Below are 14,722 nucleotides of genomic sequence, written 5' to 3' on the forward strand. Positions count from 1 at the left end.
TGAAAAAGCCCAGCAAACAGCCATCTCTTTCCTGGTGAGCTGAATGGCTTGATCTCCAAATAGGTTTCTCATAGTTTATCATTTTTATTATAAAGTCTTTATAAAGGAAAACAAACAAAGTTAGGGGAGAAACTTGCTCACCACATTCCAAGTAAGGAAAAAGAACTCTGGGTTTGGATGTGACCGTGGGACACCATGTCTCACCTGATTCAGAATACAGAGGACGGGGCTTCCCAGGTGGTAGGGGTAAAGAACCTATCTGCCAATGGAGGAGACATAGACTCAAGTTTGATCGCTGGGTCAGGACAATCCCCTGGAGGAGGGCATAGCAACCCACTCCAGTATCCTTGCCTGAAGAATCCCATGGACAGAGGAGCCTGGTGGGCTATAGTCCATAGGGTTGCAAAGAGTCCAACACACTGAAGTGACTTAGCATGTACATAGGCACACAGGATACAAAATTAATATGCAGATTATGGAGGACGGAGACACTCTCTGGCTCATCTTCCAGGACAGCTCCCTGGATGTCCCTTTAAGAGCTTGGCTGCCGGTGCACCGCAGCCTCTCTGATATCCTAACAAGCCAACTCAATGACTGAAATTACCTGAAAGGCTGAAGGTTCGCACCTGCATGAAGTTAACAGGGATTCATGGGCCTTTCCCGGCCCCAGTCTCTTGGTATCTTATGTTTTCATTTCATGGCGATCAAATATAAGGTCCAGCCCAGAAGAGGAAAGCCCTCACATATGGCAGCTCTGAAGGCAGAGGGTCAGGGGCCAGAGGATGGCCCAAGAGCAGGTGGATGATGGGTTTGCCATACGCATAGCCTCCAAGGGGGCTCATCTCGGGGACAGGAGCTTCCCTGGGGTCGGCAACAATAGTACTGACAGAGGCTGTGGATTGACTGGGCATCCTGAACCAGGCACTGAGCTGGCACTTCCCACGTCCAGCTGGGGCTGGGGGTCACGAAGGGTCAGACACAACTGAAGCGACTTAGCAGGCATGCACGTGGAGATGCTAGGGACCTGTAGAGCCGATGTAGGGGCTTCCTTGGAACAGGTGCCTCACAGTGTGTTTTGCTGGGGGGCGGTGGGAGAAGTAGGGGGAGGAATCAGACCCAAGCCTGCCTGACATTAAATTCCAGGCTGCAGAGTAGCTGGTGTTAACATAAGACCTCCCACCTGTGGGAGTATGGAAGATTCTCCCAGCACATGAGATCTGGCATCTGAGTGCTTGGTGAAGTTCTAGATTCGTCTGAACGGTGAATAGCATGACGGTTACCCTAAGGGCACAAGGACCCAGAAGCCTTGCCCTCCACAGGTTTTCCTCCTCATTTCATCTTCAGCACCTCAGAGAAGAAATCAATTTCCAATCACCAAGTTAAGGAGTAACATGGTTGCCCCCACCAGGGGCAAGGTTCAGGCATGTGCTCTCACTGAATGCTGGATTGGGCAGGAGGATTGTGGGGTAAGGTGGGAGGCAAATTCTGCCTCTGCATGGAGCCACCAGTGTGGACATGGTCCACTGCCTGGAGTTTGATCAGCAGAGCCCTCTCGTCGGCAGGGAGGCCAGGAACTCCCTTGTTCCAGGTGGTGAGGAGGCTCCCCATCTGTGTAGCATCCTCTTGTGGAGAGTGAGCTGGGGCTCGCCTCACACAGGGAGCTTCCGAGCCAGCAAAGATGCCAAACAGTAAGTGCAGCGAGTGTTTGGGGGAAATGAATAAATGGACTTGTGCAGGAGCGAGTGACATGTGCTAGAGGCTAGGATTTACCTGTGACCAGGAGCTGATCCCAGGACCTGATTCTTCAGCTTCACCTCTTGCACTCAAGGTGAGGTGGGCTGAGTCCTTTCCATCGCCACTGAAGAACCAGGACTGGGAAGGTGGGCTGTGTGTCTGGGGCTGCGTTTTGTGCCTGCAGGTAGAGAGGGCGTGTGTTTCTGCACACTCAGATGTGTTGTGTAGTTAGCAGAGCAGGCGGCTGTTGTCTCAGAGGTCCTGGGTGTTGCTAAACTCAGCAAGCAGGTGGCATTCTTTTGCCTCCCCGCCCCTTGCCATGCCTTTCAACAGGGGTGGAAAACAAACAGCAGCAAAGGCACACACACACACACACTCTCACTCCATCATGCCCCCCTTCCCTACTTCTCCCACCCCACCCCCTGGCAAAACACGCTGTGAGACACCTCTTCCAAGGAAACCCCTACATCGGCTCTACAGGTCCCTGGCATCTCCATGTGCACGCCTGCTAAGTCGCTTCAATCATGTCCGACTCTTTGCTACCCCATGGACTGTAGCCTGCCAGGCTCCTCTGTCCATGGGATTCTCCAGGCAAGAACACTGGAGTGGGTTGCCATGCCCTCCTCCAGGGAATCTTCCCAACCCAGGGATCGAACCCTCATCTCTTATGTCTCCTGCATTGGTAGGCAGGTTCTTTACCACTAGTGCCACCTGGGAAGCCCCTGCACCTGTGCATGGGACAGCCACGCAGCCATGGACAAGTCCTCCCTGCAAAGAAGCACCTGGGGTTGGGCATTAGCTCTCCTGGGCAGTGGTCTCTTTACAGGGAGATGGGTAGGGTGTATTTTAGGATGAATTCCCTGGGAAAAGATTCTGGGCTGAAAATTTGAGTGCAGGAAGCTTCTTAGCATGCCAGGAACACCTGAGAGGGAGGGAGGGAGGGATGCAGGGATGCAGGGTTGGGTGGAGGGGGAAGCTGGGCTGCAGTGCCATAGGAGCAGTGGCCTGGGCCAAACCCGTTGGAGCTCTGGAGCTGGGATAACTCTTCAGAGATGCTGCTCACCCAGGGGAGCAGCCAGGCCTTTGAAGCTTGGGGTGGACTAGTTCCTGGTTGTGAACTCCCCACCCGGGTAGGGGATGGTGTGACCTGGTGCCCCACAGCTCCCTTCAGAGAGGGTACACGAGGCTTCTGCAAGCAAAGTTCCCAGCCTGGGGAGAACCAGTGCCAGGAAGCTGAAGGCAGGAATCTTCGCCTGCACCACGGTCCAGACCGTATCATTGTCAACTGGTTGCACGCACCCTGAAAATGTGGAAGAACGCAGAAAATGTCCTTGTGCTGATTCTGCCACAGCTGTTATCAGTTAGCTAATTGTTGATTTGTTTTAGAATGCTGCCAGGCCGGAGTTCTTCGCCTTGGGTGTCCACGCGCTGTATCTTTGAAGTCAAAGGAGAAAGCTTTCACCTAACCTGTAGGTATGTTCTCTACCCCCTTCTCCCTCTCTCTCTCTTTTTTTTTCATGTTGTAAATAGTAGGGCTTCCTTTTTTCTGTTTTTAAAAATTAATTTTTATTGGTGTACAGTTGCTTTACAAGGCCATGTTATTAATAGTGGGCTTCTACTTCCCTGGTGGCTCAGACGGTAAAGCAAGTGTCTGTCTACAATGTGAGAGACCTGGGTTTGATCCCTGGGTTGGGAAGAATCCCTGGAGAAGGAAATGGCAACCCACTCCAGTACTCTTGCCTTGAAAATCCCATGGACAGAAGAGCTTGGTGCAGGCTACTATCCATGGGGTCGCAAAGAGTTGGGCACAACTGAGCGACTTCACTTCACTTTCACTTCTACTGTACAGCAAAGTGAATCAGCTATGTGTATACCTATATCCCCTCATTTTTGGATTTCCTTCCTATTTGGGTCACCACAGAGCACTGAGTAGAGTTCCCTGTGCTGTACAGCAGGTTCTCATTAGTTATCTATTTTATATTCAGTTGTGTCCCAGTCTTTGCACCCCCATGGACTATAGCCCACCAGGTTCCTGTGACCATGGGATTCTCTAGGCAAGAATACTGGTGCGGGTTACCATTCCCTCCTAGGAGATCTTCACGACTCAGGGATCAAACCCACATCTCTTATGTCTCCTGCATTGGCAGGTGGGTTCTTTACCACTAGCGCCACCTGGGAAGCCGTATCAATAGTGTATATGTGTCAGTCCTAATCTTCCAATTACTCCCACTCTCACTTCCTCCTTGGTATCCATATATTTGTTCTCTTAATCTCTCTCTCTGTCTTTTTTATTTTTGGCCTGGCCACATGGCTTGTGGGATCTAAGTTCCCCAACCAGGGACTGAAGGTGGGCCATGGAGCGAAAGCCCAGAATCCCAACCAGTTGGCCACCAGAGGTGGCCCGCTTAATGGCTCTTTGATGTCTTTATCCTTTCTTGTATTCCGCTACCCCAACCCCACCCCAGTCTCGTGGAAATTTGCTCACGTGCATGGTGTAGCTATCCCCTCTATGGCCCCTGCCAAACTACCAGTGTGATGTCACTGAACACGGGGCTGGGAAGGACACGTCATCTCGGGAGCAGGTTCCAGCACCTCCCTGAGTGCAGGACCAGAGGGAAGGGGCTGGGGTGGGGGCCCTGGGGCCACAAGTAGAGGCCTGGAAGAGCTGGCCTGCTTCCCTCTGCTCTGAGGGCCTGAGCCTGCCTGGGTGTGCAATGGCTTAGACTTGGTCTCCGTCCTGTTTCTCCTGGTGATTTCCCATCCACGGGACATGCTTCTGAATGGGACTCTCTTCCTTTCTGTGCTGGTCCTCAGTTCCCCCTCTGCCAGATCTCCGGCAGGACAACACAGGGGTTTCCAGCAGGGGTGGGGGTTGCAAAGAGGGGGAAAAGGGCCTCCAGGGTGATGCTTCTGCCTTCGGGTATGACAGCTGAGCCCTTGGCAGAGTCCAGGTTCTCTGTCCTGGCATTGTTGAGTTGGTGCTAAGTGCTGAGTTGGGCATTGTTAAAGAGTTGGTGCTAAGTGCTATCTTCTGTATCCTGCACTTAAAAAGAGCCAACATGTGGGACTGTGGCATCTCCGTGTAAGTGCTTTACACAGAGTGGGTGTCAGTGAAGTCTCATAACACCTGCAGGAGATATGGAGCATCATTTTCTCCACTTCACAGAGGAGGAAGCCGGGTCTTAGGGAGCTTGTCTGAGGCTTGGAGCAAGTACATAGTGGAGCAGGGTTCAACCTCAAATCATTGATTCCAAAGCTTGTGCCAGAAACCCTTTCACTGCACACCTCGAGTGTAGAGACTGTCAGATGCCCCATCCTACAAGGTCAGAAGAGGCGCATAAAGTGGCCATCCCCCTGTACTTCTGTATACAGAGTCTACATCTGTGCCGAGAGTGATGCCACACAAACTTCCTGTCTTTCCACACCAGGGGTTCTGGGACTAAGGACTGGTCTCCGCCCTGAGTCTCCCCTTCTGGGATCCAGCACCGAGGAGATGCTACTCAGTAGCTAAGTTCATGAGCCAAGTATGGAGAAGAGAATGGATTGCTGCCCCACCTGCCAAGTCCTCCCCTGTCCCGCCAGCTCCTCCTGCTGAAAGGGAGGCAGCGACCTGAACATTGCAGACGGAGTGGCAGTAGATCTGTTCGGGTGAGGTGCAGCCCCCAGGGTCCATTCCAGTGATGGACATCAGAGCCATCCCAACGAGAAAGTGACACGTGGAGAGGGGCAAGGGACCGCTCAAGGGCCCTCCTTTGGGACCTAGGTAGGATGCTGGGGCCTGAGGTGGCTGGGTAATGTTGTATTTCCTCCTTCCTCGCCTGTTCTGTTCCAGGAGTCCCTTGAAAAGGGGCATCTGATGGTGATTGATGATTTCCAGTGTTCTCCGGAAGGGGCTGGGCATGGTGCCGTGGCATCCATGGCATTTCTAGAGAGAATATGAGTCAGTGTCCGTCTGCGCCAACCTATAAGTCTTCCAGGGCGGCTTGCAGGAGGTGGTGTTTTTCTCAGGAGCACTAGTCTGGCAAGCTGTTGTCCTTCTGATTATTGTGGAAACCTCCACTGGTCAGGTGTATCTTGACTCTTTCAGCTCTGGGGGTATACCGGACATCCTGATGCCAGTGACATTGGCGTGAAGAGTGAGAAGATGGGTTAGGGAGAGGCATGTCTTAGTTTGTCCAGAAGTGTACAGCAGACCGTGTTCTGAGTGATGGGGTGGAAGTCCCGGGATCTGCACCGGGTGCTATGACCTGCATGTGTGTGTCTGTGGAATTGCAACACACATTGTATGTTTGCCCTTGTGCAGGGGGGCACATGGTGCATGCTCAGAGGAGCACAGGTCTGTGCACTCAGGCATGATTTCCAGTGTGGTCCGCATGGAGGAAGAACGTGTGTGTGACACACTGCAAGGAGCTGGGGAGGACTGCACGGGTGCCAGGACACTGGGCATGAGCGAAGGCATCACACAGAGCGGTGAGCGGCTACCTGCACCGTGCGGGGAATGCACGGAACTCGTGAGAACCTGGGAGCAATGGAACGTGCAGAGCAAAGCGGTGCGTGCAGGGGAAGGAGCACACCCTGGATGAACTTGGGTGAGTACTGACAAATGTCTGCCTAGGGGGAGCTAGCCTGCCTGACCAGGGGGCTGGAGTCTGGGGTGGAGGAGCGATGAGGGAGGGGGAGTGGGGAGGCACTAGAGCAGCACTTCTCAACTAAGGGCATTTCTCCCCACCTCCAGAGGAGAGCAGGCCATGTCTCGAGGTGTTGTCACAACTAGGCAGGTCTTCCCAGGGGGCTCTAATGGTATAGAACCCACCTGCTAATGCAGCAGACATAAGAGATGTACGTTCGATCCCTGGGTCGGGAAGATCCTCTGGGAAATGAAATGGCAACCCACTCCAGTATTCTTGCCTGGGAAATCCCATGGACAGAGAAGCCTGATGGGCTACAGCCCATGGGGTTGCATAGGAGTCGGATACAACTGAAGCGGCTAGGCATGCACACGACTAGGCATGGAGAGCTATCTTAGTGCTTAGAGGTCCCGGTTGTTGCTCAGCCTCCTACATGGACAGGGCAGCCCCATGACAGACTGGCCAACCCTAAGTGTTTGTGGAACTTGGCAGGAGACCTGTGCAGTATAGCAGAGGCTGGTCTGATGGGCAGAGCCACCTCTGCTGACAACGCAGTTGACACTAAGGGGAGGTCCAGCTCCCTATGTGCTGGGGGCAGGAGAGAGGAAGTGAAGGGGCAGGAGGGATGTCCAGCCCTTCCCCATCCCCAGATCTGCCCAGTGACAGGTTCTCTAGGTTGGTGTTGGGAGGAGGTTCCCTGCCTTCGCAGAGGACTGGAAAGGCCCATGGTGGGCAGTGGCAGGTGCGGGGGGAGGTGGATAAGAACCTTGGCAGGAAGACTTGATGGGCTTGGTGCCTTTTTGCCCATTAAGTTTCAACCTAGATCTTCCCCATGTGATACCTGTGCACGTGTTTCTTTCTTTTTAATATTTACTTATGTGGCTGTGCTGGGTCTTAGCTGCGGCATGTGGTATCTAGTTCCCTGACCAGGGATTGAACTTGAGTCCCCTGTACTGGGAGTGCAGAGTCTCAGCCGCTGGACCACCAGGAAGTTCCTATGTCCTTTCTTCCAAATCCCCACCAGCGTGGAATTACCTGCTCCCCCCGCTGTGTCTCCGTCATGCCCCGCGGTTCCCTCCCCAGCACTTCTGTGTTGAATTGTGATTGTTGTTTTGTTGGTTGGCATTCCCCACCAGGCTGCTCCCAGATGGCTGTGTTTGTTCATCCTTGGATCCCCAGCTCCTGACCTCGTCAACCGAGCGCCTAAGATGTGTGGGGACGCTTTGTTGACAGTATAGACAAATGCGTGGTTTCAGTGGATACATCAGCAGCTAACGTGTTTTTGTCTAAGCGCTTATCTTTCCCGGGGGGAACCACCTTTCCCCACTCTTTATGGCCCCAGGGTTCTAAATTTTTCCTGTTGAAGTATAGCTGATGTACAATGTTGTGTTAATTGCTGCTGTACAGCAAAGTGACTGGGTTATATACAGATATATGCATACGTGCCTTTTCATATTCTTTTTCATTATGGCTTATCACAGTATTGAATACAGTTTCCTGTGCTATACAGTGGGAACTGTTTTTGCCCATTCTATTAATATATATACCAGTTTGCATCTGCTAAGCCCAAACTCTCGATCCATCCCTGTCTTACTCCCGCTTCTCCTTGGCAACCACCCATCTCTTCTCGATGTCCCTGATTCTTTTTCTGTTTCGTAGTGTGTCATATTTCTGTTCATTTGTGTCATGTATTAGATTCCACATATAAATGATATCATATGATATTTGTCTTTCTCTCTCTGACTTACTTCACTTAATATGATAATCTCTAGTTTCATCCATGTTGCTGCAAATCTATGGCCCCCAAGTTCTGGTGGGATTTGGGCCAATTCAAGGTCTTCTGTGGGTAGAGGGAGGGTTCTCTGCTGTTTCCCCGGGTGCTGCAAGGATATAGGTTTGGGGTTGTTAGCAGTCATGGTTCCCACACATGGAGAAAGCCTACTTGGGAATACAGCCACTTCCCACGGGAAGCAGAGGTGGAGGCGGGGCAATGACATCCTTTGAGCCCCTGGATCTGACCATGTCTGAAGTCAGCCATGCCTTTGGACTTGCCAGTTTTTGCTTCGTGTTAGGGTTCTGACACTTAGCATCACAGGTGCTCTGATTAGCACAGTGATGCTGCCTGGGGGCAGAGCCAGTCTGGAATCTTCCTCTCATGCCCCCCCACCCCACTCCAGCCTCCTGCATGATAGATTGCACCTGGCTGACTTCAACCCGTTGGGCAGATCCTTCTGGCCAATGGCTCCTGCCTGAGAACAAATCCGTGTTTGACTGAGGTCCCACTAAGGTGAGGGGTTGTTGAGGGAGGGGCCTGGCAAAGAAAATAATGAACCATAATATAATGAGATAGTAGACTGAGAACCGGAGGAGGATTTCCAGACACTAGGAAGGATCTGTTGTGTTGTGTGACTTCATCTGGTCACTTCCTCTCTTCCAGCCTCAGTTTCTCGACTGTTCCTGACTGTCTCACTGGGTGAATGTAAAATTCAGATAAGATCAATTAATTTGAGTGAAAGTTTTTTTTTTTTTTTTTTGAGGTGGACCATTTTTAAAGTCTTTATTGAATTTGTTACAGTATTGCTTCTGTTTTATGTTTTGGTTTTTTGGCCAAGAGGCATGTGGGATCCTAAGTTGCTAAGTTGTGTCTGACTCTTTGCAACCCCATGGACTGCAGCAAGTCAGGCTTCCCTGTCCTTCGCTATCTCCCAGAGTTTGAGCAAACTCATGTCCATTGAGTCAGTGATGCCATCCAATCATCTTGTCCTCTGTCCTCCCTGACCAGCGATCAAATCCACACCCCGTGAATTGGAAGGCAAAGTCTCAAGCACTGGACCGCCAGGGAAGTATCAGGTGAAAGCATTTGATAATTTCATTGGGTTTAGGGAGTGAAGGGGACCAGAGGTTCACTGGAAAGGACAGATGAGCAATCGCTAAGCGGAAAGGATGGAAGAGGATGCTGCATGAAAGTGGCCACCCCCACCGAGGACTAAAGGTGCGTCAGTTCAGCTCAGTCGTGTCTGACTCTTTGCGACCCCATGGACTGCAGCAAGCCAGACTTCCCTGTCCATCACTAACGCCGGGAGCTTACTCAAACTCATGTCGATTGAGTCAGTGATGCCATCCAACCATCTCATCCTCTGTCGTCCCCTTCTCCTCCTGCCTTCAATCTTTCCCAGCATCAGAATCTATTCCAATGAGTCATTTCTTCACATCAGGTGGCCAAAGTATTGGAGTTTCAGCTTCAACATCAGTCCTTCCAATGAATATTTAGGATTGATTTCCTTTAGGATGGACTGGTTGGATCTCCTTGCAGTTCAAGGGACTCTCAAGTCTTCTCCAACACCACAGTTCAAAAGCATCAATTCTTTGGCACTCAGCTTTCTTTATAGTCCAACTCTCACATCCATACATGACTACTGGAAAAACCATAGCCTTGACTAGATGTACCTTTGTTGGCAAAGTAATGTTTCTGCATTTGAATATGCTGTCTAGGTTGGTCATAGCTTTTTTTTTAAGGAGCAAGCATCTTTTAATTTCATGGCTGCAATCACCATCTGCAGTGATTTTGGAGCCCCCCAAAATATAGGTGGGTGGGGCAAAAAGAGAGGTGGTCTGTCCTGCTCAGCTGGAGGCCTGATGAGGACTGTGTAGCAGGCCAGGTGCCAGGTGATCAACCCCTACCTTCACTACCCTCCTAACTGAGAACCCAGGTAACCCAGACCCCACCAAGATCCTTCTATTTCGTTCTCTGGGAGGGTGACCACTGGGTTGACTGTTCCTTTGGGGGTTGCAGGCATAGCTTGTTTTCCTCTTGCCCCAGGGTCTGCTAGCTGAGCGCACGCTTATTGCTTTCTGTAGTTTATGTGCGGGGCGGATGGAGAGGGAGTGGTGACCTTTGCTCTTTGACAGGTCAAGTTTCAGGACTAGGACCATGTCTAGCTAATCTCGGGACAGGGGCTCCACCTTCTGTTCTCACAGGCTAAGAGTAATCATGCTTCGTGTTGGATAAATAGTCATCCCCATTTGCCAAGCACTAAATTGGGTGCTCTGGGAAGGCAATGGTACCCCACTCCAGCACTCTTGCCTGAAAAATCCCATGGATGGAGGAGCCTGGTGGGCTGCAGTCCATGGGGTCGCTAAGAGCCAGGCACAACTGAGCGACTTCACTTTCACTTTTCCCTTTCATGCATTGGAGAAGGAAATGGCAACCCACTCCAGTGTTCTTGCCTGGAGAATCCCAGGGACGGGGGAGCCTGGTGGGCCGCCGTCTATGGGGTCGCACAGAGTCGGAAACGACTGAAGCGACTTAGCAGCAGCAGCAGCAAGCTGGGTGTTGGTTACAGCATCTCCCTGTGAGATGGGATCATCATACCCATTTCAGAGGGCAGGAAAGTGAGGCTTCAGAGGTTAGGTAAAGAGCCCAGGCTTAGCTAGAAATGGGGGCAGTGGGATTTAAGTGGTAAAATGCTGTGAAAGGAAAATGGCATCATTTTGGGGTTATGATCTTTGGAGTAGAAAATAAAACTTTAGAGCTTCCCTGGTAGCTCAGTGGTAAAGAACCTGCCGGCTAATGCAGGAGACATGGGTTCCATCCCTGATCTGGGAAGATCCCACATGCCATGGAGCATCTAAGCCCATGTGCCACAACTACTGAGCTTGTGCTGTAGAGCCTTCGAGCTGCAGTGACTGAAACTCATTTATCTAGAACCTGTGCTCCTCAACACAAGAAACCATTGCGATGAGAAGTCCACATACCACTAGAGAGTGGTTCCCACTCACTGCACCTAGAGAACAGCCCGTGTAGCAACAAAGACCCAGCGAGCCAAATAAATAAATACATAAAATTATTTTAAGAAAAAACAAAAATTTAAATCCCAATTTTGTACTTGCCAAGCACTTCATATTTATTATTTTTGTTACTCTTTTCAAATAATCCTATAAAGTAATTTCCCCCTGTTTTGCACCTGAGAAACGGGTTCCTCAGGAAGGGGAAGGTTTGTATGAAAATCTACTCAGGGAATAGGTGCTGGAGCTAGGCTCTGAATCCAGTCTGGCTGTTCCCAGGGCTAGTATTCTTTGGAATCTCGCTTCCTGGAACCGATTCCAGGGGCCTCTTTGAGGGCACAGGACTCTTCTCTGGGCCCAGGGCTTTTTTTTTTGCTGTCTCTTGATTCTCAGAGTGGAGCTAACATTTTCGGTAAACCAGTCCCAGGTGCCCAGGCCCAGATCCAGGACGATTTCGTGGGAAAGGCTGCCACCTTGTGGCCAGACAGCGAGCATGTACCAGGAGGAAGCAAGGGTTTAGGAGGGTGGGGCTTGGGCAACAGGTGAGGTCAGTCTCTGGAAAGACTCCAGCTGGTGCAGACTTGGTTTTGGAGGGCTGCCCCGCAGTTGGAGGGCCAGCTTGGGCCTCAGAGGGAGGGTTCAGGCTTCCCAGCAGCGTCAGGATGGATGGTGAGGCTTGGCTGTGGGCACACTGGATCAGAATTTTCCTGCAAAGTCCTGACGTGAGCCCATCAGAGGAATCCTGAAGGTAAGCCTAGGTTAGACTTCTCCTTCAGCCCTTCTGAGGCACTGGTTCTTTTAGCTGTGTGGAGAGGCCATGTTGGTGTCTGTGACACTTTCCCTGCAGGACACCCTCTGAGCTTCTGGACTGAATCCTGCCTGAGCTCGACCCTGTACCGACACTGTCCCCAGCTCTGAGGGAGATACAGAGCCTCCTCCTTCCTCCAAAACCTAATCCTGTGTCTCCTCGTCATCTGGGCTGTTACACGGGGGCTGATGCAGCCTCCCAGACTCAGTTCTTTCTGCTTCTCTCCTCTCTCCACTTTGCTAGTCAAAGGATTTCCTAGTAATATTTTTCACCAGGTGCAAGAGCCTTGCGCTTCCCTGGTGGCTGAGACAGTAAAGAATCCGCTTGCCAAGCAGGAGACGCGGATTCAATCCTGGAGTCGGGAAGATCCCCTGGAGAAGGGAATGGCAACCCACTCCAGTATTCTTGCCTGGGGAATTCCAAGGACAGAGGAGCCTGGTGAGCTACAGTCCATTGAGTCGCAAAGAGTCAGACACGTCTTAACTACTAAACAACAAGAGCCCCACTGCACACTCCTCGCAGTATGGAAGAGGACGTTGGGTTTCTTAGCCTGGTCTTCCTTCCTGCCTCACTCTGACATCGATGTCTGAGGCCAGGTACCTCCTGTTAAGGCTCCAATCAGTACTTCTCCCCTGGCTGCAGGTTCGCATCACCTGGGAACTTCAGAATCGGCCCCTGGCAGCCACGCCCCCTCAAGATCCTGCTCTGATTGGTCTGGGCCCTGGAGGTTGTGGGCGTGTTCAGAGAGCTCCACATGGCTGGGAGGGTCCTCGTGCGTAGCCATTGCTCTGTCCTTTGGCAAGTTCTCCGCGGTCAGCTTATGACTTTCTTCTCACTCCTGGAACCTATTTCTTAGTCCGGGTAGCCCTCTCACCTTCTCTTCCCCACGTTCTCGTCCCTGTGAGTACCCAGCTCTAAGCTCGTGGACAGAACTTGTGGTCCTCTTCCCCCCCTTTCACTGTTTGGGGCATCACTTCTTTGCCAGCGTCGAGCCCTCTCTGTCCCACAGATTGACTTGTGAGTTAGTCCTCACGCTTTAGACGGTGAGATTTTGGACCACGTTTTATTTCTCTTGGTAGTCCAAGCTTCTGACGGTGCCCGGGAAGACCCTGTGCTTGGTGACTGGGAATGTCGACGAACGACTGAATGGACAGCCAGACTCCATGTTGCTGAGATCTCCGAGCCTTTCCGAAAAGCCGTGAGCAGCGTCCTGAGGTACATGTTCCTGTGTCCTGGGCCTGGGAGGGAGGAGGGGCACCCCCGAGCAGGATTTGAGGGCCAGTTTTCTCCATCTTCCTTCACAGCTGCATAAAAATCTCTTACCCCTAGGATGAACAAGTCATGCCTCAAGTTCTACTTTTAGAAACTCTGCTTGGAGCAAAGAATTGGAAATCATAAAAGCTAGCGTTTACTGGGGACTTACTATGTGTTGGTGATATATGCAATCTCATTTAATCATCCAAGCAGCCCCGTGTTTATCAGCCCTGATTTACGGGTCAGGAAACAGAGGCTCCCAGATGCTGCCTTATGTGGCAATGACTGCTTAGACTCATGAACATCTGGTCTCCTCTTCCTGGATTCCTAGTCAGACTACACTGTCTAAGTGTCCTTTGCAGTAGGAAGGTCCACGGAACCCCTCATGGAATGTGAGTGGAGGGGATGAGTATACCTCCAAGTGTGGCCCATTAAAAATAAAGTAGTAACACATGGGCTCTTGGCGCTACTTCACAGATTCTGAGGAGGAGGAAGAAGGTGGAGCCAAAGATGGAAGGAGCCTGGGGCGCCCACTGGGGCAGAGCCATTCCTACTGCTGGCCCACAGTGGACAACTATACAAGTAAGGATTCAACGTTTTCTGTGTTAGCTTATATTGGGTATCTCTTTCTCTCTTTAAACTTATTTGGCTGTGTCAGGTCTTAGTTGTGGTATGAGGAGGTTTTAGTGGTGGCATGTGGACTCTTAGTTGTGGCATGTGGGATCCCTGAGCAGGGATTGAACCTGAGCCCCCTGCATTTGGAGCATGGGCCTTAGCCACTGGACACCGGAAGTTCCTGGGTTTATCTCTTAAAGTAGCTAATGCTATTTACCCCAATTAATACATGTAATTTCCCAAAGGGCTTTCCTGGTGGCTATGATGCTGTTGAATGAAAAAAACTAGGATTGAATGAAAATATCGTGTCTAGAGCACATAACACTATTCTTGGCATGTAGCTATAAAGAATATGCCTGCAATGCAGGAGACATGAGTTCCATCCCTGGGTCAGGAAGATCCCCTGGAGAAGCGAATGGCTACCCTCTCTCGTATTCTTGCCTGAGAAATCCCATGAACAGAGAAGCCTGGTAGACTATCATCCAAGGGGTTGCAAAGAGTCAGACGTGACTTAGTGACAAAACAACATAAATGAACCTTCCCAAGCCCTGTGTTTCATGAGTGGTCAAGTTAGGGTTTGTTCCCATCACGCTGACTTCAGAGTGTACAATCTTGTCCCCTGAAAGGCCTTTCTGGAATTGTCTTTCATTGTTCTAATACTGAGTTGGCTGTAAAATTTGTTCAGGCTTTTCAATGAGATGTTACGGAAAAAGTGTGGCCAACCCATACTTTTGGAAGAGGTGAAATATTTTATGCTGGTCATTCTAGGTCTGGCTCGAGGAAAGACATAATTTTGTTTGTTTTTAACCCAAGACCATCTCCTTCTCCAGTATTATGAGTGTGCATGTTGTGAGGGGCTGGGCTTGCCTGGGTATAACAGAACACTTATGGATAATTC

The 14,722-nt window shown here is 51.0% G+C and overlaps 1 long non-coding RNA gene across 14 annotated transcripts in view; it reads left to right on the forward strand.

Annotated features, from left to right (window-relative positions):
- The first annotated feature begins 731 nt into the window (after positions 1-731).
- The window catches only part of LOC102411198, a 72,420-nt gene continuing 58,429 nt past the window's right edge, over positions 732-14,722 (forward strand). For 4 of the 14 annotated variants that reach the window (XR_006553211.2, XR_006553208.2, XR_006553213.2 and 1 more), the window contains exons 1-3: positions 10,592-12,855; positions 13,035-13,170; positions 13,687-13,791. This is a non-coding gene — a long non-coding RNA (uncharacterized LOC102411198). Of the gene's footprint in view, positions 1,689-3,120; positions 3,208-5,162; positions 6,324-10,570; positions 12,856-13,034; positions 13,171-13,686; positions 13,792-14,722 lie in introns of those variants that run through there. The other 10 variants (XR_006641374.1, XR_006553209.2, XR_006641373.1 and 7 more) reach the window with 9 other exon arrangements.

The sequence above is a fragment of the Bubalus bubalis genome, chromosome 9 (assembly GCF_019923935.1).
Source record: "Bubalus bubalis isolate 160015118507 breed Murrah chromosome 9, NDDB_SH_1, whole genome shotgun sequence".
NCBI classification, from domain to species: Eukaryota; Metazoa; Chordata; class Mammalia; order Artiodactyla; family Bovidae; genus Bubalus; species Bubalus bubalis.